The sequence below is a fragment of the Chiloscyllium plagiosum genome, chromosome 13 (genome assembly GCF_004010195.1).
Source record: "Chiloscyllium plagiosum isolate BGI_BamShark_2017 chromosome 13, ASM401019v2, whole genome shotgun sequence".
Taxonomy (NCBI): domain Eukaryota; kingdom Metazoa; phylum Chordata; class Chondrichthyes; order Orectolobiformes; family Hemiscylliidae; genus Chiloscyllium; species Chiloscyllium plagiosum.
This window is the reverse complement of record NC_057722.1, coordinates 37,427,049-37,446,070: the sequence shown is the minus strand read 5'-3', so window position 1 is coordinate 37,446,070 and position 19,022 is coordinate 37,427,049. Positions and strand designations below refer to the sequence as shown.

The window sequence follows — 19,022 nt, the reverse complement described above, 5'->3', positions numbered from 1 at the left end:
GCCACTCACCATCCTAACCTGGAAGTAAATTGCCATTCCCTCAAATGTTGCTCGGTCAACATTCTGGAACTCCCTTGCTCATGACATTATGGGTCACCTACAGCACACAGACCACAGCAGTTCAAGAAGGTAACTCACCATCACCTTCACTAAAGACAGGCAATAAATGCAACTAACAGCACCTTTGTCCCATGAATCAATTAAAAAACAATTACACTCCAATATTATAAAATGTAAACTGTCAACAAAAATATGGAGCAATTTCTATATCTAATATTTATTGCAAATATTGTGTTATTGTTCATTGCTTTTATGCTGGCAAAAACACATTTTATTCTCATTATTTTTGATGAAAACAGTGCAGTTCCACATGCTATGCACCATCAAGTGTTTCCCAACAATTCAGAAAAGAAACTTAATGGACTCTTCTCTATAACACTAAACGATCTGTGTGGATTTTAAGAAAATGATTCCCTTGGAATGTTTGTATTCCCTGATATTCTTGCCTATTTCAACGAGTTTACAAACATCTTGACTACAACTAAAAATTATAACAGCACCTTGCTTAGATATATAAATTATTTAGCAATATAAAAAGAAATAGCAAAAAGCTATAGGTGGTCAAGTTCACCTCAGTAAAAACATGGCCCTGAGGAAGGCTCAAACAAATATATTCAACCTGCTCAATCATCAATATTTAATGGATGTTAAACTCTGCTTTGACCATATTTGGCAGTTAAATGGAAACATGCAGAATACTTGCTAATTCACTAAATAAGACTTTTTTCCTTTTATAAATCAAACTACCAAAATGCCTGCTGACGTACTGTATCTTTAAAACAAAGTAGAAATGCATGTTCTGTCAATAAAACTGTGTTCTTTACATTTCTTTGTTTATAATATAAAAGCCCATTGAGAAAATAGAAACACCAGGTCAGGCACAAACAAGGGAAGCTATTTGGTCCATTCAAGCTACGGGGACTAGAACATTTACATTTGCTTACATCAGCCAACTATCCTTGTTCAACTCTTAAGTTTCAACTCCAGTACTCCAATCAGAAAAACTCCAGGTGTTTTTCACTGACTAAAATCTTGTTATAAATCAAAACTAATTTTCCACTCATAATCTATGTCCCCTGTTGTGAACATCTAATTTCATAATTCATCTGTTTTCAGAATTTGTTTTTGTTTATGAATTGAATTTGCATGTAAATAAATAGAAACACTTGGTAAAACACCCTAAAACAGACCTAGATTTACTAAAGTTCAAAGTGGAAGGCTTATTATCTTGCTGCGAAGGTGGGAAGAGGCATTTGCAGCTCGGCTTATAATAGCTATTTTGGTTCTATCTAGAAGAGTCAATTTGTCTCAAGGTAACTTGGAAAATGCCTTGACGCTGGTTTGTAAACTTGAGAAGTTTCAACTTTTCATTTAAGTTCCCAGATCAATAAAGGTAACTGTACCTGTGTAAACAAATGGGCTTTCTGGTGTAACCAAGATTGGAGAATGCAGTTGAGAAACAGGTCAGCCATGACTGAACATCAGAGCAGACTTGATGGGCCAAATGGACAAATTCTGCTCCTATATCTTATAGTCTATGGTCAAATCAGCAAGTCTGCAAAGAAGCCCATTCATATCTGTCAATGAATCAAAGGGTTGTTTTGAGGGCAAAATAATGCACTTCTCTTTCTGTTGGAAAATTAACTACACAGGGTGATATATTTTGTGTTTTGCATTTACATGGACATTTTCAGACAGAAAACAGGTAGTGGCAGCTTAGAACTCCCATAATTTGCAACTCACAGAGTTGAGGGAACCAAAGAGACGAATATTAGTCAGGCCTGCACTTTAAGAAGGGAAAGTAGTAAATTTTACCATTCACTGTGCAGAATGAGGGAGAGCACTCATGCTGCATTTTGAGACAGAGGTCATGAAGAGCAAAGATATTGGATGATTGTCTAACTTGGAGCTTTAGGAAGAAACATATAGTAACCCTCACAGAAACAAGCAGATTAACTGAAGAACAGGGAGAGTTCAAGAGATGCTCCATGAAATTGTAAAGCACTTCTGGGATCACAATCAGCCAAAGTACCATGATCTTGTTCAAAGGCAGGACAATGTACGTGAGGGCATCAGAAACCAAAGGTACTCCTGATTTTCAAATCACTGAACACAAATACAATGAGGCCCAAGCTTGAGTTTAGAATTCTGCACTCAGGAGGTATTAAAAGTTTACTGAAGGGTCCCTGAGTCAAAAGTTAATGGTTGGATCCACATGAAATCTCACCTCAGAAAACTGTGGCAACACTGCATAGAAAGCAAAGTGAATTCTGGGGTGCTGAAGCATACTTGGTTGAATCCCAGATCTTGTAATATATAAGGGAACTTTTGGTAAAATTAAGTGATTTATTTTTGACTTGATAGATTATGCTGTTACTATGCTTAGTTTATTTTTGTAAGAAAAGGTTATTTTTGCCAAACAACATGAAATCTTCGAGACCAGTTCTTTCCACAAACAACTCAGAGCTCCAGTTTCTCTTGAGATCTTATTAGTCTCCACAGGCCTCCACCACTTTCTCTGGCAGCTTATTCCATACATGAACCACCCTCTGTGTGAAAACGTTGCCCCTTAGGTCTCTTTTAGATCTTTCCCCTCTCACCCTAAACCTATGCCCTCTAGTTCTGGACTCAACCCACCCCAGGGAAAAGACTTTGTCCATTTATCCTATCCATGCCCCTCATGATTTTATAAACCTCTGTAAGGTCACCCCTCAGCCTCTGCACTCCGGGAAAACAGCCCCAGCCTATTCAACCTCTCCCTATAGCTCAAATTCTTCAATCCTGGCAACATCCTTGTAAATCTTTTCTGAACCATTTCAAGTTTCACAACATCCTTCTGATAGGAATAAGACCAGAATTGCATGCAATATTCCAACAGTGGCCTAACCAATGGTCCTGTACAGCTGCAACATGACCTCCCAACTCCTGTACTCAAGATTCTGACCAATAAAGGAAAGCATACCAAACACCTTCTTCACTGACTTATCTACTTGCGACTCCACTTTCAAGGTGCTATGAACTTGCACTCCAAGGTCTCTTTGTTCAGCAACACTCCCTAGGACCTTACCATTAAGTGTATAAGTCCTGCTAAGATTGGCTTTCCCAAAATTCAGCACCTCGCATTTATCTAAATTAAACTTCATCTGCCACTCCTCATCCCACTAGCCCAACTGATCAAGATCCTGTTGTAATCTGAGGTAACCTTCTTCGCTGTCTACTATACCTCCAATTTTGGTGTCATCTGCAAACTTACTAACTATACCTCTTATGCTCACATCCAAAACAATTTATATAAATGATGAAACACAGTGGACCCAGTACCGATCCTTGTGGCACATCACTGGTCACAGGCCACCAATTTTAAAAACAACCCTCCACCACCACCCTCTGTCTTCTACCTTCGAGCCAGTTCTGTATCCAAATGGCTAGTTCTCTGTGTATTCCATGAGATCTAACCTTACTAACCAGTCTCCCATGGCGACCCTAGTTGAATGCCTTACTGAAGTCCATACAGATCATGTCCACCACTCTGCCCTCATCAATTCTCTTTATTACTTCTTCAAAAAACTCAATCAAGTTTGAGACACATGATTTCCTATGCACAAAACCATGTTGACTATCCCTAATCAGTCCTTGCCTTTCCAAATACATGTACATCCTGTCCCTCAGGATTCCCTCCAACAACTTGCCCACCACTGACATCATGCTCACTAGTCTATAGCGCCCTGCTTTGTCCTTACCAATTTTCTTAAACAGTGACACCATGTTAGCCAACCTCCAGTCTTCTGGCACCTCACCTGTGACTATCGATGATACAAATATCTCAGCAAGGGGTACAGCATAGGAGGTTGAGGGGTAACCTTACAGAGGGTTATAAAATCATGAGGGACACTGGTAAGGTGAATAGCAAAAGGTCCTTTCTCCAGGATAGGGTAATTCAAAACTAGAGGGCACAAATTTAAGGTGAGAGGGGAAAGATTTAAAAGGGACCTGAGGGGCATTTTTTCACACTGTTGGTGGTGTGTGTATGAGATGAACTGCCAGAGGAAGTGGTACATGCAGGTACAGTTACGATATTTAACAGTTGTTTAGATAAGTACTTGAACAGGCAAGGTTAAAAGGGAAATGGGCCAAATGGGACTAATTTAATTTAGGAAACTTAGTTAGCATTGGCGAGTTGGACTGAAGGGTCTGTTCCTGTGGTGTGTGTGTGACTCTATGACACTATGAAATAAAAAAGGTATGTTCTTAACAAAAACCTCAGTTCAATACTGAATCACATGCTTCTGACACGAACAGATGTAACCAGTTTTACAGGAAGGCAAGACTATAGTCTTTTACAGTATATGCTCAATGAATAGTATAAATTCTGCAAGTGCCACACCTCGTGCTGCACACTAAACTGCATACATAAATTGAACTCCAATTGAATTTTATTAAAAGCAGGTATTTGCAAAATAGAGATCTTCCAATGATGCAGCAGAGAATGTAACCCCCATTACAATAAGCTGCATTTAATCAACATAATTAAAATGTGACAAGATACTTCATAGAAGCACTACAAAGCAAAAATGTGACTCAGAATCACCTTATGTTGTCATTGCCAATCAGAACATAATTCAGAGAACAGGGACATCACAGTTCAAAGACATTTTTCTTTCTGCAACAAACGACAGATCACAAATAATACTTTAAAAAATGTTCTGCAAACATTTTCTTCAACTTTGTAACAAAATAATCCAGATCTACTAAAAATCAATTATACAGATATGAACATTTTAATGCTGTGTAATAAAAGATGCACTTTAACTTGTTTTGAAATGTATGAAGAAACCATTACATATGGTCATCATGTAATTACAGTATGACAGCAAGATGCAAATTGCCAATTCCACAATAGACAATTCTAGGTTATACAGGTGTTTCTAGCTTTTTTAACTTGTAACAAATCTAAACCAAACTCATGCCCAATATTTTGACCAAAATTTCTTCAAATAAATTCATTTGACATGGCCATTTCCCAGCAAACGTGACACCACACAGGGAAATTCCACTTTCTCACCCCCTCCCCCACCTCTTCACTGATGACTGCTGACAACCAGGATAAGCTGCTTGGCTTTGTATCTGTGCAAATCAGTAGAGCAATACCGTGAGCCTAGTATCTCTGGCATAGAGGACAAACGAGAAAAGGCAAACCAAGTCAGGGATGCTGTGAGCATCCAGGTAAGCACTAAGGGAGTGAGTGACAGGAAAGCAAGCAAACAGCCCAAGATGGAACCCAGTGAACTCCACGAACTGACTGCCTGTTCCCCGCATATAAAGTACAATTGTAATACTAAGTCGTGCCAGTGCACTTCCAAGTACAATGCCAAAGTGTACTGTAAATGGACTGGAGATGTGTCATGGGAGTGTGGAGAGGTCGGCATATGTCGAATGCCAGCAGTGATTGCATGGTGTGTGTGTGTGTGTGAGATCGCTGCCTATGCAGTGTGCCCTGAGATCTTGTTATCTGGTGTCCAAGATAGAGGTCCAGAGAAGCAAGCAGCAAACTGGAGTCACCAGGTATTCCACTCTGACTTTCATGTTGGGAATTCACAATGACTAGTTTCGAGCTAGCATGTAGTAGAATGGGAGAGTATATATTTATGAACTGATATTAAGTAACAAAGAATGTGATAATAAGTGATAATACCCATTAATAAGTTTCTCACTACTCATAAGCAAACATTTCATCTCAGCAGCTGGATTTCAGTTGGACAATGCAATTTTTTGTCTTTGATGGGAAGAAAACCCCTCCCTCCTCACTTGATTTTGCCAAACTTCTCATCATAATCTACATCGTTCAGGACCTGGGAAGACTCTGCCCTAAGTATTGATTTGACTAGATTCAGCAAATACACAAACTGAGGAAAATAGAGCTCACTGTAAGCATGCGTGAGGTTATGCATTCAAAAAGGAGAGACTACTTTCCAAAACATGAAAAGCTAGAAAGAGTGGAGTTCAAAAAGATTTGGGGGTTCAGACACAGCGATAGCTAAAAAGTCATGAACAGGTACAAAAAATAATTAGAGACTAACAGAAAACTGATACTTCTATCTATAGAAATAAAATTAAAACAGGTTAAATTCATAATGCTGCTACATAAAGCCTTGATTAGGTCACACCTGGAGTTAGAGAGCAGTCTGGATATCAAGAGCTAAATTTTACCAAAAATCAGCTAAGTTAATTTTGGTAAAAACAATGGCTGCAGATGCTAGAAACCAGATTGGATGGGTGAAAAAGAAGATAGGTAGGTGGGACAAGTCATGGGGACAGTGCTGAGGTGGAAGTTGTTCCAGCCTCCAACCCTCCTCTAAGTTAATTTTGGGGAAAAGTGTTCTCTCAGTGAGCTCTAGAAACTTAGCTGATGCAATTCTCCACTGCAGACCTCATTATGTACGTACTACATCTCTAACACTATTTTGTTCTCACCAGAAGCGGATACTCACCACTGCCAGGCCTTTCAGCATTTTCACCAATGGCATCATGTTTAAAACTCAACTGTTTACCAGGTCATTTGTATCCAATCACAAATAGCCCAGAGTATACATAGTGGGAGGAAACGAAAAGGGAACAGCATCTGAGGGTGCATAAGGGGCACGGTGACTTTGTCTTGGAAATAGAAGAGCACATGCTAAATGTATTGTGATGTTTTATCAACTGACATTGTAACTGCAGCTACAAGAATTCAGTTATAGTCCTTTGCAACATACAATGTTAGAACTCTGGCTAAGGGAGTGCCACTCTTTGCCCAATGTCCATGTGACTGAACATTTCTTTGTTCAATGTGGGAGCATCAAACATTTGGCTTTTTCTGTTGTTCAGTAAAAGTTAAGAAAAAGACAACAAAAAAAAAGCCCAAGTTCTGCTTGCTTCTGGGAACAAACAGCAATTGCTTGCCTTTCAAGCAACATCAAATTTTACAGTCAATGAGTGATCACTTCACCCGAACGGGCAACAATTAAATACTGCCTGGCTTGATGTGTTCAACTGTGCACCGCTCTATCGTGCCAAAGGTGATGTTTCCCATTGTTCATTGTCCTGATCTTCTTCCTTGGAAAAACTGCTGCCACTCTCCCAGCTCGAAGGAAATTCAAAGTTTGCGGCATAACCCATAAACATCCCCAACCCAACTCAGAGACTGATCAAAGCATCAGAAATTTATCTTCAGAAGGCCTATATCTGCTCCATAATGGTACTATGGGGGGCATTGCAACTACACTCTGTTTCAGCTAGAAACTGTTTAATGGTCCTGAAGATGGGTTACACCCAAAACATCAACTTCTCCACTTCCTGATGCTGCCTAGCCTGCTGTGTTCTTCCAGCCTCCTGCCGGTCTATAATGGAGTAATCAGTCACAGTTGCAGAAAGCAGCCTTTGTCTCCCGATAACCATCCTTGTAAAGCATTTAGCCTTTGAAATTAAGCAGGATAAGAGCTCTCAGTAATATAGGCAGGAATAGTAGCTTCCAAGGGTACCTTGTGCAGATTCCTAACATGTGATACTGATTATTCCAAATAACTTGTGTACTCGCCAGATGGAACACTATTCTGTTGATGAAATTAATATTAACGATATGCAGCTGTCAACAAGGTGATAGCTGCACTAAGTTTTTCTGCAACTAGCTGTTTCCAAGAATCTACTGGCAACCCATAAATGTTTGAAAGCTGTTACTGATGTAACTTGTGCTAGATCACACTGCTTCGTCTCATTTCCCCATGGTGGGATTAGCATTGTAACCCAAGTAGAAGGCATAGCTGGCATCCCCACCAAATCAACTCAAGGTAGGCAGCATTTCTTACAAGAATATGTTGGCAAATAATTATATTTCACAATAAGATACAATCAGCTCCATGCCCTTGTGTAGCCTATGAAACTTTGTATCCTCTTTGCTGCATGCAGCTGATACTGCTAAGTAATCTCGACGACTCCCAAACCTTCTTGCTCGCTGTTCCATCCAACTCTTTCACTTAAGTCTTCATCTCTGAACCTTAGAAGCCCTGGACCTAGACTTTTGAAATACCAATTATCATGATGAACTATCCTCCCATCGAAGCCAGGTGCTATGTATGTCAACAAACCTTCCCACAGTAGTCCATGTCCTCTAATGCACCACTATAGGTTAGGTTGCCTCCTTCAGAATTTTTGTCTCCATTCCTGACTATTGAACTCCTCCTTAGTACAGTGGTGCAGCCTGATTATCTGCCTTTATTTTCAGTGAAAGGACCGATGGGACTAAGCTTGGGTCACACCTTCCCCTGACTTGGTCAGCACTGAATAATGACTGACCAGGCCACTAATCAATCTCTGTACAGCTCCCCAACTGACTTACCTTTAATCCTCATGTCGTGCTGCATCAGGACTGACTACAGCACACTTCCTGGACTGAAAATGTGTTGCTGGAAAAGCCAGCAGGCCAGGCAGCATCCAAGGAACAGGAGAATCGACATTTCGGGCATAAGCCCTTCTTCAGGAATTCCTGAAGAAGGGCTTATGCCCGAAACGTCGATTCTCCTGTTCCTTGGATGCTGCCTGACCTGCTGCGCTTTTCCAGCAACACATTTTCAGCTCTGATCTCCAGCATCTGCAGTCCTCACTTTCTACACTTCCTGGACTGTAATGATACAGAAACCCTAATGTTGTCCACCTCAAGAGCCAACTGTCCCTCTCCAAGCTCCTGGATCAAGATGGGACAGTGCCGTGACTGACTGACAACAGTCACCAGGACTTGATTAAGGACTAACATGTTGGGATGAGACACTCTGCCATTTGGCTGAAACTCTTGCAGTGTGTCTGCCACCTATGATCTTGGCACAGGCTGTGGTTATGACAATGATATAACATATTCATCAGCAACATAGCCATGTACTTGATTGATCACTGCTCACAACCATGACGAGCTGCCTGGCTTTTTGTCTGCATTAAAAGGAGAGTCAGATCTACTGTGAGCCTGTACATTCTGAATGAACAAGCAAAGTGCAAATAAGGCAAGAAAAGGCAGTGATGTTGACAGTATTCAAGTAGGCACAAAGTGAGTAAACAGTAAGAAAACATGCAAAGCACTCTGAAGTAAACCCTGCTCCTATGCAGGAGAGGAGTACCTAGCCCTGTCTGTTCAGAAGCCTGGTAGCATCATTATAATGCAAATTGTCAGTGTATCCCACAGTGCAGCATATTTTAAGTAAGCTGGAAATGTGTCAGGTTGATGTGGTGAGGCTGGTACATATTTTATGCCAACCTCCATGGGCAGGGTATGCAGGCAGATTCTGTAGTGTTTGGGACTGTTGATCATAATTCAGACAAACAAGCAGTAAGCTGGACTCGCAACATCCCTGCTCTGACTTTCACACTGTAAATTCTCCCTGCCTTGTATATAGGACAATAGCAAGCTGCATATAAATGTGTTCAGAATAAGGAATAATAAGGTAATAATGCATGCAAATAAGCCTCATGCTGCTAACTCAAGATTTTCATTTTGTTGCTCAAACCTGGGGTGGTAAATCAGACATTTTCTCGACACTGAGAATCTAATGTTTTGGATTTCTCCATATTTTCCCCACTGATGCTATCACTGCCCAAGATGTTCAGAGGTTGCAAGAATTCCACCACGCAATGTTGAACAAATATAAGATCTAAGACATAAGGCAAAGTTACTAGAATACTACCTGGACTTCAAATGTAAAATTATGAGAAGAAATTGCAAAAATCAGGGTATCCCCTTGAGCTGAAAAGATTAAGAGGTAATTTGATTGAAGTTTTCAAGATATTATAAATAATTTATTTTAAAAAATACTATTTCTGTGGCTGTAGACTCTAAGACCAGATAGCGTAGTCTAGAAATTAGAGCCAGACCTTTCAGGACTATGTATAGTACCTGTAGTTCTACACACTAAATGTGATAGACTTTTGGAATTGTATACGGTTGTTGCTCGATTGATCATATTAAATCTGGAATTGACAGATTTGTTAACCAAAGATATTGAAGGATATGGGACAAAGACAAACAAGTGGTTTTATATCACAGATCAGCCAGCCTTCTGCATATTTAATATGGAAATAGGCTGAAGAGCCTATTCCCCACTTTCCTAAGTTCCTACAAATACAAACAAGTTCAAGAAATTCCTCCATAAGTGAAAAAAGATGAAGTGACCAGTATTCACATTTTATGCATCCTGAGTTAGTGGAGTTCATCTGTTCACGCTTGGTTTTGTATTATGTAAATCTATCTGAATAGAGGAAATGCCAGAACAACAACTTGTAATTATAAGATTAAAAACCCAATTCAAAATGATGCAAATATTTCTTTTAAATGCATATGTTAAATGCATACAAAACACATAGGAATTTCAGGCAATATTGAAAATTTAAATATTTACCTTCCAGGGAAAGGACCAGATGGTGAAAGTTTAGATTAGTCAAGAAACAGCAAAGAAAGATTCACAAGGATCGATGCTGGGTCCACGACTTTTCATCATTTATATAAATGATTTGGATGTCAGCATAAGAGATGTACATAAAGTTTGCAGATGACACCAAAATTGGAGGTGTAGTGGACAACGAAGAGGGTTACCTCAGATTACAACGGGATCTTGATCAGATGGGCCAATGGGCTGCGGAGTGGCAGATGGAGTTTAATTTAGATAAATGTGAGGTGCTGAATTTTGACAAAGCAAATCTTAGCAGGACTTAAACACTTAATGCTAAGGTTCTGGGGAGTGTTGCTGAACAAAGAGACCTTGGAGTGCAGGTTCATAGCTCCTTGAAAGTAGAGTCACAGGCAGATAGGATAATGAAGGCGTTTGGTATGCTTTCCTTTATTGGTCAGAATATTGAGTACAGGGGTTGGGAGATCATGTTGTGGCTGTACAGGATACTGGCTAGGCCACTGTTGGAATATTGCGTGCAATTCTGGTCTCCTTCCTATCGGAAAGATGTTGTGAAACTTGAAAGGGTTCAGAAAAGATTTACAAAAAAGGATGTTGCCAGGGTTGGAGGATTTGAGCTATAGGGAGAGGCTGAACGGGCTGGGGATGTTTTCCATGGAGCGTCGGAGGATGAGTGGTGACATTATAGAGATTTATAAAATTATGAGGGGGATGGATAGGATAAATAGATAATGTCTTTTCCCTGGGCTGGGGGAGTCCAGAACAAGAGGGCATAGGTTTAGGATGAGAGGGGAAAGATATAAAAGGGACCCAAGGGGCAACTTTTTCACGCAGAGGGTGGTACATGTATGGAATGAGCTGCCAGAGGAAGTGGGTGGAGGCTAGTATTGTCAAGTTTTATTTCCATTTTTAACAAGGCAGGTTGTCTTTGATTGGTCAAGGCTGAAAATGTGTTGCTGGAAAAGCGCAGCAGGTCAGGCAGCATCCAAGGAACAGGAGAATCGACGTTTTGGGCATAAGCCCTTCTTCAGGGCTTATGCCCGAAACGTCGATTCTCCTGTTCCTTGGATGCTGCCTGACCTGCTGCGCTTTTCCAGCAACACATTTTCAGCTCTGATCTCCAGCATCTGCAGACCTCACTTTCTCCTTTGATTGGTCAAGGCATTGCCTTGAGAAATGAACTACACAACGGCCGTCAGTCATGTTTTGGAGTTGAAACAAGTATAGTTTGTGTACATTTGTCTCCAAAGAATATGACCCAGTATATATTAACATACGTGGCTTCCAGTATACCCATCAGCATTTTCCTCCTTTTAACTTGAATTCATAATATCCAATCTCAATCATCTGGTACAAGATATTACATTATCCTCCAAAACACACACTCAGAAAAAGGATGTGCAAAAGCCAAGTTTCTTCAATGTTCTGTCTAAATTTCCAGAGAGAATACTTCAGGTTTTCCAAAATTAGGCATTCATTCTGGTCAAAATTCAACACCCAATGCAAATGACCTTTTTTTTTAAAAAAGGTAAAACGTTTTTTTTTATCATGATTTGGAGATGCCGGTGTTGGACTGGGGTGTACAAAGTTAAAAATCACACAACACCAGATTATAGTCCAACAGGTTTAATTGGAAGCACACTAGATTTCGTAGCGACGCTCCTGATAATCACCTGATGAAGGAGTGGCGCTCCGAAAGCTAGTGTGCTTCCAATTAAACCTGTTGGACTATACCCTGGTGTTGTGTGATTTTTAACTTTGTCTTTTTTATCTTTCTTGATAAACTCTATCACAAATGTCAAGAACTGATATAATCGGCACAAGTATGTGACATTCACAAAAAGTCTACCAATTATTAGCATTCTACAAACAAATCAAACCGTAAAATTGTTGGAGACAAAATAATGCAAAGTTGCAGCACACATAATCCAAATTCTTATGACATTAGTTATGGTGATACGGCCATCAGTAATGCTGTAGACACTAGCCCTTGGAGGCAAGCTGGAAATTTGAAATATGGGGAGGGAAGTCTGAAGTATGAAAATAGAGGAGTCTCTGTTTTATAATATGTCAAAGGGAGCACCAAGGATATAGCAATGCCTGTATGCTGTAGTTATGTAAACCTGAAAAGTGCAACTGCATAAATATACAAATTTGAATTTTCTCTTTCTACATACAATGGTAAATTAGCTGTCTCGGTAAAATTTATATTCAATCAGCAAAATTACCGTAATTTGATATCTTTTGGAAATTGAAGTGTGAGTCACTGGTTACAATCAAATAATCCATTCTCCTCCAGCCAATCATAAAATTATAAGGAATTGCCTTAGAAAACAGTTTTCACTTAGGTTAACAGTCTTTTTTGAAGTTTAATAAGCAAAATCAACTTTGCACAGTTATCGTAGTTCTGTAAATAATTGTTGTTTCAATGAGCCGCAACAACTGCATATACAAGTCAGATTTTTTTATTTCTTAGAAGATTTATCCCTTGCCCAGAGAGTTTGCCACCAGACTGTAAGACATATGGTACTAAATAAATTAAGGGACTCAAGGTGGAATAGTCAGTCAACAGCAGCAGACAGCATTGAAAAAGCAATCAACCAGACACTATTTGGAGATACAGAGAAGCACTTAAACAGTTGGGCTGACAAAATCCCATTGAGTAATGCTAAGAAATCATGTAAATGAATACAGGAACTGCTCTGCACTGTAGCAGAGCATTCTGAAGCAAGAATAACCAAGTCCAAATCTAAGATTTTATTGAGAAAGTAAAACCATGGACAAGAGTACAGAAAAGCAGTCAATTTTAGAGCTCTATTTATCATGATATATGAAATATTACCTTTTAAAGCCATATTGTTACATGGGCATTAGATGAAATGTTTATTTGGCAAGAAAAGCATTTAGCAGCTATATTCTAAACATTTCAAGTAATCCACTTCTTCTCTTGCTGGATCATTCAGAATAGATTGTCACTGCTGATCATCACTCCGCAATAGGAACATTTAGCCCCTTTCTCCAAAATAATGTATCTGCACAGCCTGCATTCACTGCTGTCTTTTGCGAAAGTGTGACAAAAAATTTCAATGTCACAAGATGAAAGAATGACATCTACAGATATACGAGAATGCAACATTTTTCATCGTACTAACAGATATGCAAATCTCTCAAAGTACAACTGATGGTAATTCACAGGAAAAGTATTTCATGAGGTCAGGAGCAATGTGCTGAACAAAGTAAATTCACGTTTACACCTTATAGAATCTTAGAATCCCTACAGTGTGAAAGCAGGCCTTTTGGCCCATTAAGTCCACACCAACCCTTCGAACAGCATTCCACCCAGACTCACCTTAGTTACCCTATCCCTGTAATCCTGAATTTCCCACAGCCAATCCACCTAACCTTCACATCTTTGGATTGTGGGAGGAAACCAGAGCACCTGGAGGAAACGCTCGCAAACACAGGGAATATTTGCAAACTCCACACAGTCAGTCAGTCACCCAAGGCTGGAATTGAACCCAGTTCCCTAGCACTGAGTAGGCAGTGCTAACCACTGAGCCACCACGTCACCCCTTAATGTGCTGGAAAATGGTTTGCCTTCTTGCTGGAATGTTAGGAGCCTGACTGCCTTTAAATGAATCTACTGGATTCAATGCTCAACAAGTTGAGAGACTTCCTATTTACACACTTGAAGTTCCACATGAACTTAGAGAGTCTCTTCCACGAGATCTCTCTCCAGACTCTGGACATGTGACTTTATCATCATCATTTTCTCGTAGACTTGTGCCGTTGACCCATGACTCCAACCAAGAGTCTTGTACACCCCAACAATTTTTGAGGGATGCTATCAGGAGCTCTTTCATCAGAGTAGGGCCACTCAAGTTTGCAAGATTGATCAGGAGGAGTGTTATGAATGAAATATGTCCTCAGCAGCAGAACAGTCAAAGAAACACCCTGTGTCTCACTGACTTTGAAAACCGAGGAAAGCAATAGCAGAAAGGGGTCACATACATCATGGTTTGGCATGTCATTGAATTCCATCAAGATTGCATGGCCAGCATCCCAAGATCCCCACATTAAATAAAGTCGCAGTGGGTTTCTCTCTGGGTCAATTTGCTGCATTCTGTAATGATGAAGAATTGTCCATTGGGACAATTGTCTAGTCAAGAATCTGTACACACACACAGACATCAGGTACATGCAACGCATGGTATACCTTTATGTCTTCCAGCAGCAGCATCTGCAACTGGACAGTGCTCTTCATGATAAGCTTCTAAGCTGTTGCCAAAATGAGGATAGGGCTCAAAAAGGTACCCTGAAAGTAAACTGTCCCATGTTCACCTGGTTGGGGAAATCATACCCAACTGGATCAGCAGCTTTGTAGTCAATGAAAGTAAATTGTAATTTTGTTTAACTTGGAATGTTAGAATACTTAATGCTAATTAAGTATTACCATTATTTAATGGTCCAGAAAGAAGAACTGCAATCGTATGAGTGAGTTACCAAGACCGAAAAATGGGTATAGTCATCCTCAGGTATGCTCACCTTGCTGGCATGGGCCAGCTAAAGAAACACATCTGGCGATAAATCTTCAAATATAAATCAATGGCTGTAGTGACTCTGATTCCCACAGAGTTGGCTTTGCTGTCTCAAATAGAGTCTTGAATGCATTTCCTAAACTCTGCAATTGCATAAAGGATTAATGAAACCACCTACAACACAGCCATAACCAATATGCTACTAACATCAGCACCTCTGCCAAGACTCTCGACACCATTGAAGATTTTAAGGAAATGCTCTACACTGATCTTGAATTCCTGACTGCCATACAAAACAAAGGAAAGATTATCCTTCTGGGGGACTTTAACACCAAGTTGGCCATGTCTTTTACACCTTGAACAAAAGATAAGTGCAAAAACCCAATGCACAAAGCATCTTCCTGCTGAGAAATTATCCTCAGTATGGTGCCATTATAATCAATACCCCCTTACAACAGAAGGGTAAATACAAAATCAAATGGTGGCATAGAAGATTAGAGAATTAGTACCTCCTACATCATGTCATAGTTCAGAACAAAGATCCACATGATGTCAGTATCATGCGATACACATGGGGACTGATGCCTACTAGACAAATCATCAACTAGCTTGATCAGTGAGGTACATTATACTAAGGTATTGCAGGTTCGAGATAAAGAAGATCAAAGTCTCACCTCAAAACCAGTGCATCTGAAGAGAGAAATTCAAAATACAGCTCAAGACCAATCAGGAAAATCTTCACACATGTAGCTTAATTCCAGAACAGAGGGATCAAATGAAGTCAGTTGCACTAGAATCCTGTGGACGAGGGTTGTTGATGTACAGTGGTAGTGTCCCAGCCTCTGGGCCAGCCGGCCACGATTCATGTCCCACCTGCTCCAGAGGTGTGTGATAACACGTATGAAGAGGTTGATTAAAAATATCCAGAATCCTATGGACAGACCACTATGTCCAAACACAAGGAGCACTGCAGGTGCAGCAGAAATTATTCTGAAATAGGTGGACTTAAAGAGCAAAAAAGAACAAGCCTTCATGGCCTAACAGAAGAACCCAATATTGCATGCAAAAAACACAGGGTTTCAACAGTTCAAGATGAACATCCAAAGACAAATCCAGAAGATAAAGCCAGAGAGATGCAAACATACAATCACCATGATGACAAGCAAATATGTTTTGAAACCATGACAGCAAGGCACCACAAGCTTTTCTCCCATGGGAACCATATTTCAATGCTTGAAAATTGTCATGACCCCTCACTCAGAGTTGAGAGAGAAAAAGAGTGAGAGTATGGCTATTGTAACTTAGTCTGAACTGCAAGGCAGCCATTAATGCCTTGGATGATATGACCCCCAAAATTTAAATCCAATTTTGTCTGTGACCCCTACCTCGAGAAGCCTTGTGGAAAGGCCCTACATGAGGTAAACAAAGGTCAACAGATAAAATCACCTCTCCGCAGCAGAAGATCTTCTGCAGATATGTTTGTGTTTCCCCTTCGGCAATTGAGTGTATGGACTAGCATCTGTGAAACTTTGGGACAGCTAAAAAAATAAACACCACCAGCAACATTCACTGTAACAACCACTGTTTTTCACAAGCTACTCTTCATGAATGATGCAGAGATGATGCGATATTTCTTTGCAAATTTTTTTTAACTCAATTAGACCTATACATATGTGTTGGGTTTTTTTCAGGTTTAGTAACTAACAAATGTGTGTTAATGCAAGAAAGCTTAGTTAAATCGACTCCTTTAAAACCTAAATTCCCTTGGTCTAGGAGAAAGGAGGGGATCTGCTTTTAAATTAACCTTGCTGCAACCAACCAAGAGGCTGAATGAACAAAGAGGGAAGCCAGTTTATCCATCTTCATCCAGATGCTTAACAATTTAGAGTATCTGGAATCGAAACAATGCAACAGAGTTTGTCTTTGTTTAAAAATAATGAAGTCGTCCGATTGTGCACTTATATCAACTCATTGCTGGGGATTCAGAATTTTTTTAATTTAAACATTAATGGTTTTCATCAGTATTGTATCATCTTTGTACTCAAAGACGTATCAAATTTTGTCTTGAACATATTCAGCAATTTAGCATTCACAGCCCTATGAAAGATAAAAAAAATGTTCATCTTAGTCCTAAATGATATGCCCTTTTTTCTAAGACTGTGATCCCATATTCTTTACTCCCCACTCAGGAGAAATACATTGCCAGCAGCTACCCATGATACCCCTTAAGAATGTTGTATTTCGGTAACATCACCCCTCATTCTAAATTTTCCAGAGAATACATTCCACTTAATCCTTTCTCATAAGACAATTTTTTATCCAAGAAAGAAACCTGGTGAATTCTGTTGCACCCCCATGAAAGCTAGTATATCCTTCCTTAGGTAAGCACACACAACTTGCCTTCATAAAAGTGCCCAAAGTCATCTAGCACAGATCAAGGAATGAGACCCTATCAAGAATAATAATGTATGGACTGGCAGATGAATGTTTGGGTGAAGGCATGGGTCAGAACTGTTAGAAGACCAAATCAAACAATAATTTGTACATCTTTTTGCTGATAAGTGTTCAGGATTCCAATTACAGATTATGTTCTGTAAACCTCAGGGTCCAAAGCCATTAGAGAAAATAGGTCAACTTGACTCAGGAGCACTGTTTCACTACTTTTCAAGTCAATATCCACTTTTGAAGTAATTGTGAAGATAACCATGGGCACTGTTGATAGAGTTTAAAGAATTAATCAGGTCCTGAAAACAACAAAACGACGTTCAGATGCTGTAAATTCAACAATAGGAAAGGTCACATCTGTGAAAGATTCCACAATAATTACATCTTAATTGTAAAATCTAAGTGAATTTTATTATAAATCACATAAAGAACAAAGTGAAGTGGAGGTGTTTTGGATTTTTCAGTGGAAAAAGGGAAAACAGTGAACTGGAATATTAAAAAATATGCAAATCCAATATGGTAGGCATAGGAACAATGTAAGTAGTTGGAAAAATAATTATTTATTTGCACCTCAACCACATTTTGTAAAATACTTAGTTAATATTATAAATGTTTAAAGCCTGTATTTCTCTACCAGAAGAGCATTTTAAAAGTGTAGCTCAAGTTATCATGTGATGTACTGTTTCAGCACAATTACTGTGGTACAACACAGTGGGTCATGAACTACCCAGTAACAACTAGCAAACTCTTAGTTCCAATATTAACCTCTTAATTTAAATTTAAATGCCTAGATTTTCATATTTGCTTCCCCCCACATGACTTCTCCAAACAATAACAATTCTTCCAGGTAATGTAAGACATTAAAAAGTTGAGTCACCAAGCAGGGACTTATCTGACCTACCTCTAGCAAAAATGCCATCCTGTATTCCCAATTCCTCCGCCTCATCTGCTCCCAGGAGGACCAGTTCCACCACAGAACACACCAGATGGCCTCCTTCTTTAGAGACCGCAATTTCCCTTCCCACCTGCCCTCCAACGCATCTCGTCCACATCCCACACCTCCGCCCTCAGACCCCACCCCTCCAACTGTAACCAGGACAGAACACCTCTGGTGCTCACCTTCCACTCTACTAACCTTCGCATAAACCAAATCATCTGCCGACATTTCCGCCACTTCCAAAAAGACTCCACCACCAGGAATATATTTCCCTCCCACCCCTTTCAGCCTTCCGCAAAGACCGTTCCCTCCGTGACTACCTGGTCAGGTCCACAACCCACCCTCCCATCCTGGCACCTTCCCCTGCCACCGCAAGAATTGCAAAACCTGCGCCCACACCTCCATGCAAGGCCCTAAAGGAGCCTTCCACATCCAACAAAGTTTTACATGCACATCCACTAATATCATTTATTGTATCCGTTGCTCCCGATGCAGTCTCCTATACATTGGGGAGACTGGATGCCTCCTAGCAGAGCGCTTTAGGGAACATCTCTGGGACACCTGCACCAATCAACCACACCACCCTGTGGCCCAACATTTCAACTCCCCCTCCCACTC

At 40.0% G+C, this 19,022-nt stretch overlaps 1 protein-coding gene across 6 annotated transcripts in view; it reads right to left on the bottom strand.

Moving 5' to 3' along the window:
- LOC122555933 (inactive N-acetylated-alpha-linked acidic dipeptidase-like protein 2) overlaps window positions 1–19,022 on the bottom strand; it is a 941,631-nt gene that overhangs the window by 920,618 nt on the left and 1,991 nt on the right. The window contains exon 2 of one of the 6 annotated variants that reach the window (XM_043702221.1): window positions 4,649–4,720. The exons of the other annotated variants lie outside the window; for them this stretch is intronic. The gene's annotated coding sequence lies outside the window, so the exon portion shown is untranslated. The remainder of the gene's footprint in view (window positions 1–4,648; window positions 4,721–19,022) is intronic. 6 annotated transcript variants of the gene reach the window in all.